Here is a 9,164-nt window from a genome sequence, read left to right as displayed (position 1 = left end):
AATTTTTGTCAACCATTGAATTGATAGAACATAGTTTTTTTGTTTAGGCATACGTCGGAAACAGATAACATAACAATTCTTTCTTATTCAAATTATGAATCGTAATACCGTAATCGTAATTGACTGATATAAATAGAATATCAATTGGAGAGGTATGACGTAAATGGACCAAACGGGAATCTTAGGAAAAAAGATCTTTTCGATCTCTTTCCTTTTTTTTTTTTTAATTCCCTAATATCGTACATCTTTATTGACCCTACTCTAAATCGTATCTACCATATTTGTAGATATCCATCATGTTCCCCAAGTAGATTATCTTGAGCCACCCATGAGTTGGGATAGTCTTGTTTTTTTTTTCAAAAAAAAAAAAACAAGACTATTTTGGAAGCTAGTCAATGATGACCCTCCATGGATTCACCTATATAAGCCGCGGCTAAAGTCGCAAAAATAAGAGCTTGAATCCCGCTTGTGAATAATCCAAGAAACATGACAGGTATAGGAACCACTAAAGGTACTAAAGAAACAAGAACAACAACTACTAATTCATCAGCCAATATATTCCCGAAAAGTCGAAAACTAAGTGATAAAGGTTTTGTGAAATCTTCTAGGATGTTAATTGGTAAAAGTATTGGAGTTGGTTGAATGTATTTACCGAAATAGCCCAATCCCTTTTTAGTAAGACCCGCATAGAAATATGCCACTGACGTGGGTAAAGCTAAAGCAACAGTAGTATTTATATCATTCGTGGGTGCAGCTAACTCCCCATGAGGTAACTGTATGATTTTCCGAGGTAAAAGAGCACCTGACCAGTTAGAAACAAAAATAAATAGGAACATAGTTCCAATAAAAGGAACCCAAGGACCATAATCTTCTCCAATCTGAGTTTTGCTCAAGTCTCGAATGAATTCAAGTACATATTCGAAGAAATTCTGACTGTTAGTTGGAATGGTTTGTGGGTTCCGAACAGCTATAGTGGCTGAACCTAATAAGATAGCAATTACGACCCAAGAAGTGATAAGTACTTGGGCATGGACTTGGAAACCCCCTATTTGCCAATAGAAATGTTGGCCTACTTCCACACCGGATAGATCGTATAACCCTTTGAGTGTGTTGATGGAACATGGTAGAACATTCATATTGCCCTCTGACAGAAATAGAACTTAAAAAAGAATTATTTTGATTCAACCCTCTCTTTCTCGACTCGACTACTTTAAATCGTATATTTAGGATACCAAGTAATCACATAATATCCCCAGTGATTTTGATCTCTTTTTTGAGATTCAGAAATAGTAACCGATTAAATCAATCTATGGGGTTCAAAAAGTCATTGGCTTATCTTATTATTAATCAACGATTTCTTATATAGCTAGAACGACCCTCACAAATTGCGGATACTAATTTGTTAAGAATCAATCGGATTGACGCTATAGCGTCATCGTTGGCTGGAATAGAAATATCTGCGAGATCCGGGTTACAATTTGTATCGATTAAGCAAATCGTCGGAATCCCTAAAGTGAGACATTCTCGAAGAGCCGTATATTCTTCTTGCTGATCAACGATGATTACAATATCGGGTAAGCCCGTCATATATTTGATCCCACCCAAATATGTTTGCAGGTGAGATAATTGTCTCTTCAACATTGCTGCATCTCTTTTCGGTAGACGGTTGAGTTTCCCCGCCTTTTGTTCCGCTTTCAAATCCCTAAACTTATGAAGTCTCGTTTCTGTAGTGGACCAATTCGTTGACATACCACCGAGCCATTTTTTATTAACATAATGACACCGAGCCTTTATTGCAGCTGATGCTACTGAATCAGCTGCTTTATTTTTGGTACCAACTATTAAGAAGTGTTTTCCCCTACTTGCTGCATCAAAAACTAAATCACAGGCTTCTGACAAAAAACGAGCAGTTCTAGTAAGATTTGTAATATGAATACCTTTACGCTTTGCAGAGATGTAAGGTGCCATTCTAGGATTCCATTTCCTAGTACCATGACCAAAATGAACTCCTGCTTCCATCATCTCTTCTAAATTAATGTTCCAATATCTTCTTGTCATTTTTCCCCACACTTTCTCTTTTTTTTTTTTTAAGAGACGAGGTACCCTGAAATAAATAATTGTTCCGACGGAACCTTCTCCCGGAGATTGACCCTTGATACATGGTCCAAGTGATTAATTCCTTTCTATTCGTTATTATCTTTATTACCCAATAAAAAGACCGGACCATACCATATAATTAAAGTTAAAAGAAAAGAATCAATTTGCTCTTAGGAATCATGAAATCCCGTAAATTATTGTTCTGGTGTATTATGGAAATTATTTGGGATGTAAGAACCAAATAATTCTCTGTGGTGGAACAAAATATCTCTAATTTCCCCCTCGAATAGATTCTTCTTTTTGATTTCCAAGGGAATGTTGTTGTCTTGCCTTGAACGGTGCACTAATCCCTTGAATCCGGTACCAACAGGTATCATCCCCCCCAGAACAACGTTCTCTTTCAGGCCTTTCAACCAATCAATACGACCTCGTAGAGCGGCTTTTGCTAAAACTCGAGCAGTTTCTTGAAAACTTGCTTCGGATATGAAACTTTGAGTATTCAGAGATGCCCTGGTAATTCCCAATAAGATGGCTCGGTAACAGATCGCTTCTTCCAAAGCACGCCCTGTTCGTTCCGCTCGAAACAATCCTATTAGTTCTCCGGGTGAAAAAACATTAGACATTCCATCTTCTGAAACCAACACTTTTGATGTTATTTGACGTACAATAATCTCTATATGCCTATTATGGATTTGCACCCCCTGGGATCGATAAACCCTTTGGATCTTATTAACCAAAGAGATACGACTTTGCGCTATGGTTAGCTCAGCACCAATCAAGAATTCCCACGGAATTCCAAGAATTCTTTTTATATGTTCGTTCCAACCCTCAACCCTCTTTTCTAGGTTCATCGATATTGAATCAATCGAACGCACTTCTAACACTTGTTCCACTTTTGGAAGACCTTGCGTTATATCACCCGATCTCGATTTTTCATATATAAATGTAACTAATGTATCCCCTTCGTAAAGGATTTCTCCATAATGACCATGAACGGTTGCCCCTGGGGGTGGCCAAATGAGGCTTAGCTGATCTTATGACTAAGGAGTCAACATGAACAATTAGAACTTGACCAGATTTTATCTGTGGTCCATATTTGGATATACATACATTTTCACAAATAAACTGTCCGAGGACAATTATTTTGGATGTCTTCTCACAATAATCGTGATGGAGAAAGCACCAAGTCAAATCGAATGGATGAAAAATGATGTTCCTGCATGGATAGGGATTATAAATTCTCCCATTTTCATCCATTAAATAATATTTAAGTACTTGTAAAGTCTGTTTTAAATTGTCAAGTAGCAAATATTTATTTAACAAGATCTGATTATGAGTTATTAAATAGTAAGGTGAATAAAAATTCGCAATTTTAGGTACAGTCCCTAAGGGACCCAACGAATTCCTAATCGGAATCATGGGATCCTCTTTAATTTGAATTGATTCTTTTGTCACATTGTGAGATTTAGAACCATTGAATGGACCAATTCGAGAACAATTGGATAATGACAAAATTAGAAAAGATTGGCATTCCTTATTTCTATTCAGCAACGTACGAATAGTTCCTTGATGTTGGGTAAGTGATTGAATCCTCCTCGCCTTGGAATAAAAAGGATTGATATTGGTGTGATCTGATCCATTATCTGGGATCAATCCCGAACCCGCCATATCATTCCTTTTTCCGATATACGAAATAGGGGACTTCACTAAGTCAATTCTTATGAAATCTCGAATCAGATCATTTGCCCTCACTTCAACAATGGAAGCCTGAACCTTTTCTATAGAACCATTTCGGTCTTGGTCCCAATTCAATACTAAACAAGTACGAACTAATTGAATACTTGTGTAATAAATTCCTCGAATTGGTTTGCCATTTCTATAAAGGATATAATTTTCAACTCGGAATTTCACATTATCCCTTTCTTGCAACAGATCCTGGGGAAAAAGCGTTGCTAAATTGATACCATCAGCTATTTCATATGTGACTACGGATCGAACCGAAACAAAATACTTTTTCTTGGTAGGTGTGATCCGTTGGACATAGATCCAATTTTGTAATTTTTTTGATTCCTTAGAATTTTTTTTTCCCGTTCCTGGTGGTATCAAGATGCCGCTGTGCCGGGAGATCTTATCTGTCTCTCCAGGAAAATGGATATCTCCAGAAAAGATTTTCAGTTCAATCCTTTTTTTTTTTCTCTCCACTCGGACTAATCCACCTACGCGGCTTCTTGTATTTAAAGTGATTCGTGTATCGACTCCAATGATACTATTGTTCTGTACCATTATGGACGAAGAGCCAGGTAAGATATGCACTTCTTCGGGAATGAAAAAAAAGCGATCTACTTTCATTTGGTATTTCGGACTAAATTCCTTTGCTCCTCGATACTCAATCAAATCCTCTTTTTTGACGATTGAATCCACTTCTACAGTCCCATACTTAGTAATTCCTGAACTGCTTCTTCTGTATCGGGGATCGTCGAAATAAGCAAGAATACTATTTCTACGTAAAATACCATTTATGGGTATTTCAATCGAGATACCAGAACGAGGCATTAGTTCTTTCTCTCGTTCTTGATCATATTGGAATGGGATGATGAATCTATTTCTTCGCCTTTTCGCCAATAAATCAGAATTCTCGTGGAGAATGGCAGGATATATGAAATTCCAACGACCATTGGATATGATTCGAGCAGGTCCTGAATAATCAAGAATCTTTCCCTCTTTTTTACCGGAAGGATCTGAACTAAACAATTTGTGTCTCACTCGATCATTAGTCACTGAGAGGTCAGAACTCTCTCTCTGTTCGACAGAAAGAGAATGAATGTTCATTTGATCTTGATCCTTGTGGAGCGAAAAAGGCACTATACTAGATCTGCACGGACCCCCCGATAATATCCATAAATGACTTGTTTTAGGTAAGAGATGAACATTACCATATGTATATTCAGGTGCATGGTACACATCGGTACTCCAGTGCATTTCTCCCTCTGAGTCAGAATAAATATGTTTTCGAACTCTCTCTTTAAAATTGAAAGTGGATGTTCCAGCGCGAATCTCGGCAATCACTTGTTCTGATTCTACATATTGATCATTTTGAACTAAAAGAAAACTTTTTGGTGGAATATTCACATTATGTAGAATATCCTGACTCTCAATAGTGACATACAGGTCTATATAACATAGAAAAGCAGGATGCCCATGACGTGTACGTGTGGGATGAACCAAATCCTCATTGAATTTTATTTTTCCATTAGAGGGGGCTCGTACATGTTCTGCAGTACCACCTGTGAATACTCCACCGGTATGAAAAGTTCTTAATGTTAGTTGAGTCCCTGGTTCCCCAATTGATTGACCCGCAATGATACCTACTGCTTCTCCCAATTCGACCAGGTCACCATGAGTGGGACTCCGACCATAACATAATCGACAGATCCAAGATGTACTCCTGCAAATAAAGGGGGTTCGAATATATATTGATTGTGCTCGAAAGGTTATGAATCGATTGACAAGCCCAACCCCAATATCTTGATTTCGAGCGGCAATGCATCGTAGACCCATATATATATCGTCTGCTAATACACGACCAATTAGTGTTTGGATCAACATTTTTTCCGTCATCCCATTTCGAGGACTCACGGAAATACCTCGGATAGTGCCACAATCTGTTCTACGTACAACAATGTGTTGAACTACTTCAACAAGTCGACGCGTGAGGTATCCAGCATCTGATGTTCGTACAGCAGTATCCACAACTCCTTTGCGAGCTCCGTAGCAAGAAATGAGATATTCCGTTAAAGAAAGTCCTTCGCGTAAATTGCTTTGAATGGGTAAATCAATCATTTGTCCTTGGGGATCCGACATTAATCCTCTCATACCGACTAATTGGTGTACCTGAGATGCATTTCCCCGAGCTCCCGAAAAGGACATTATATGGACTGGATTAGAAGGATCCGTCATCCTAAAATTAGGATGCATTTCTTGTCTCAAATATTCACTTGTAGCATACCATATCTCAATGGATTGACGTAATTTTTCTACCGCGTGTACATTCCCATAATGATGGTGCTTTTCCAAAATCAAACTTTGTTGTTCAGCATCTTGGACTAGCCATCCCTTAGAAGGTATTGTTAAAAGATCATCAATTCCTAATGAAATGGATGTAGCAGTGGCTTGCTGGAAACCCATAGTCTTTACTTGATCCAGTATGTGTGATGTATATGCCATTCCGAAGTGATCTATTAATCGACTAATAAGTCGTTTCATGGCAGTTCCATCTATCACTTTATTGTGAAAGACCAGATCGGCCCGTTCCGCCATAAGTACCTCCATATTCTGTTGAGTAGGATTCGACAATAGGTTTGAGTCAGTGATTCGAAGACTTCCTTTCCTCTATCTTGATTCACGTATCAATTCAGGAATTAGGATACCGGTTGAACCGTAGAGACCCGAATTCACAAGGTATCGTATCACATAATTACTTAGCTTAGGTACCTTATGAGTAGGCTCGGCAAAACCCCTGTATGGCTTCTTCTATTTCTCGATAAAAAGAAATATGACCAATGGTGGTTCGAATGTATATACAAAGGATTTCTTTTTTGACACTTCTTACTAGTAGATAGTGCCCATAAATCTCATGATAGGTACCCAAAGATTCATATTGAACTTCGATGGGCACTTCTCTTGGGGCAATGAAACGTTGATCTAGTCGCCACCGGAGCCACAAAGGACTATCTAAATTGATTCGTTTCTGCCGGTAAGCTCCAAGTGCATCATAGGAACTACAAAAATAGGGTTCTTTTTCTTTCGTATACTTATAGTTATTATTATACTCGTAAACTGTTTCATTTTGATAGTTTCTGTGATTCCATGGATTATACCTATTTGCACAAATACCTCGACGATTTCCGATGGTTAATACATAGAGTCCAATAAGCATATCTTGGGTTGGTATGGAAATGGGATCCCCAATAGCTGGAGACAAGAGATTCATATGAGAAAACATAAGTAAACGAGCCTCTGCTTGAGCTTCCAAAGATAAAGGTACATGAACAGCCATTTGATCCCCATCAAAGTCTGCATTGAATCCCTTACGAACTAATGGATGTAAACAAATAGCACGTTCCTCCGCTAAAATAGGTTGGAACGCCTGTATGCCTAATCTATGCAGGGTGGGTGCTCTATTCAGCAATATGGGGTGCCCTTGCATAACTTCTTGAAGTATTTCCCATACAATTGGTTCTTTTTCCCGAATTTTACTTTTTGCAATCCCTATGTTGGAAGCAATATGTTGTCTGATTAGACCACGAATTACAAATGTCTGGAAAAGTTCTATTGCTATTTCTCGAGGTAATCCACATCGATGTAATGAAAGCGAAGGGCCCACGACAATGACGGAACGCCCCGAATAATCGACCCGTTTACCAAGTAGAGTCTCACGAAATCTTCCCTCTTTGCCTTCAATTACATCTGAAAACGACTTGTAAACTTTATTATGACCATCCCTCATTGGTTGCCCGCGGATCCCATTATCAAGAAGTGTATCTACGGCTTCTTGTACCAATTTCTCCTGACACATTACTGATTCCCCTGGCGTAGATCTACTTGTTGTTAATGGATCGGTAAGAGTATTGTTCCGATAGATAACTCTTCGATAGAGTTCATTAATATCCGAACTCATTGGTTTACCCCCATCTATCTGAATGATTGGTCTCAACTCCGGAGGAAGAACTGGTAATAGGCACAAAACCATCCGTTCTGGTTCTACATTTGTTCGAACAAAATGCTTAGCTAATTCCATGCGTCTAACCAAAAAATCCTTTCTTCTTCCAACTTTTCTATCTTCCCATTCATTCCCAGTGTACCTTTCTTCCCCTAATTCCTTCCATTCCACCAATGAATGATCTGTAATAATTCGCAAATCTGGATCGGCTAATTGTTCTCTGATAGCACTTGCTCCAGTAGAGATTTCTCGATTTCGAAATGTATCGAAGCCTTGGGTAGTAAAAAAAAGTGGGATGCTATATTTCCGGGATTGTATTTCATATTCGAATGAACCTCGTAATCGTAAGAAAGTCGGTTTTTTAACTATGGGCCTAGCAAAAGAAAAATTGGGATAGGTTCCTATAGGATCCCCCCCTTAAAAACCGGACATGAAGGTTTCCTCTCATCCGGCTCAAGTAGTTACACCAAATAAATAATAAATAAAGGGGGTCTCACTTTCAAATTTTGTTCTAGAAACCCCCATAAAAATCTACTCCTTACTCAAGTTCCCAGTGAGAACCAACCTATATTTCATTGATTCATTTTTACTTTATATTTTATTTTCGGAATTACTTATTCATTATTCAATTACGACATAAATAAAATGTGAAATTGTTGAGTAGCCTACGTCCCCTCGAATGATGAATCCCCTTAAAGGAATACCTTGGAACTCATAAGGGATTTACTTGTCTATGTATCGTTCCATTCGATCTTTTAGGTCCCTACTTCACCTCGACGGTTATGCTATGATGTCCCTTGAAGCATATATGCGATGGATAGATTCCTGTAACCATGTCATATTTGTTTACTTGAACAGAAAACAGAATTTATTTCTAAAAGAAATGGAGTGGCTAATTCCAAGAAAGAATTCTTTTTTTTTTTTCACGAGGTACAGCTAGCAATTCCTATTTATATGTTACGGAATCGACCATGGATCAATTCCCCCTTTATTTGGAAGTATTGAATACACCCATAATTCTGAGCTTCATGTTCTTCTTCTTCCTCTCCCAGGAGACATGTCAGAGCCAGGGGCATCCCAATCGGATTAAATGGGATGACAGTTTCTCATTCCGAATCTGTAAACTCATAATTTCGATCAAATCACACATCGCAGTATACTAGGCTTTCTAATTCCTTAAGGGGTTTATCTAAAAGATTCGCGATATAACTAGGAAGACGTTTAAAATACCACACATGAGTCACTGGACATGCCAGTTTGATGTATCCCATTTGATATCTTCGTATCCGAGAATCAACAAATTCGACTCCGCATTGTTCACAAAATTTCGGGTCTTCTTTTTCATCTC

The sequence above is a fragment of the Tasmannia lanceolata genome, unplaced genomic scaffold (genome assembly GCF_043159265.1).
Source record: "Tasmannia lanceolata isolate RefF3 unplaced genomic scaffold, GAP_Taslan_0.1 ptg000444l, whole genome shotgun sequence".
In the NCBI taxonomy this organism is placed as follows: domain Eukaryota; kingdom Viridiplantae; phylum Streptophyta; class Magnoliopsida; order Canellales; family Winteraceae; genus Tasmannia; species Tasmannia lanceolata.
This window is presented reverse-complemented; position numbering follows the sequence as displayed.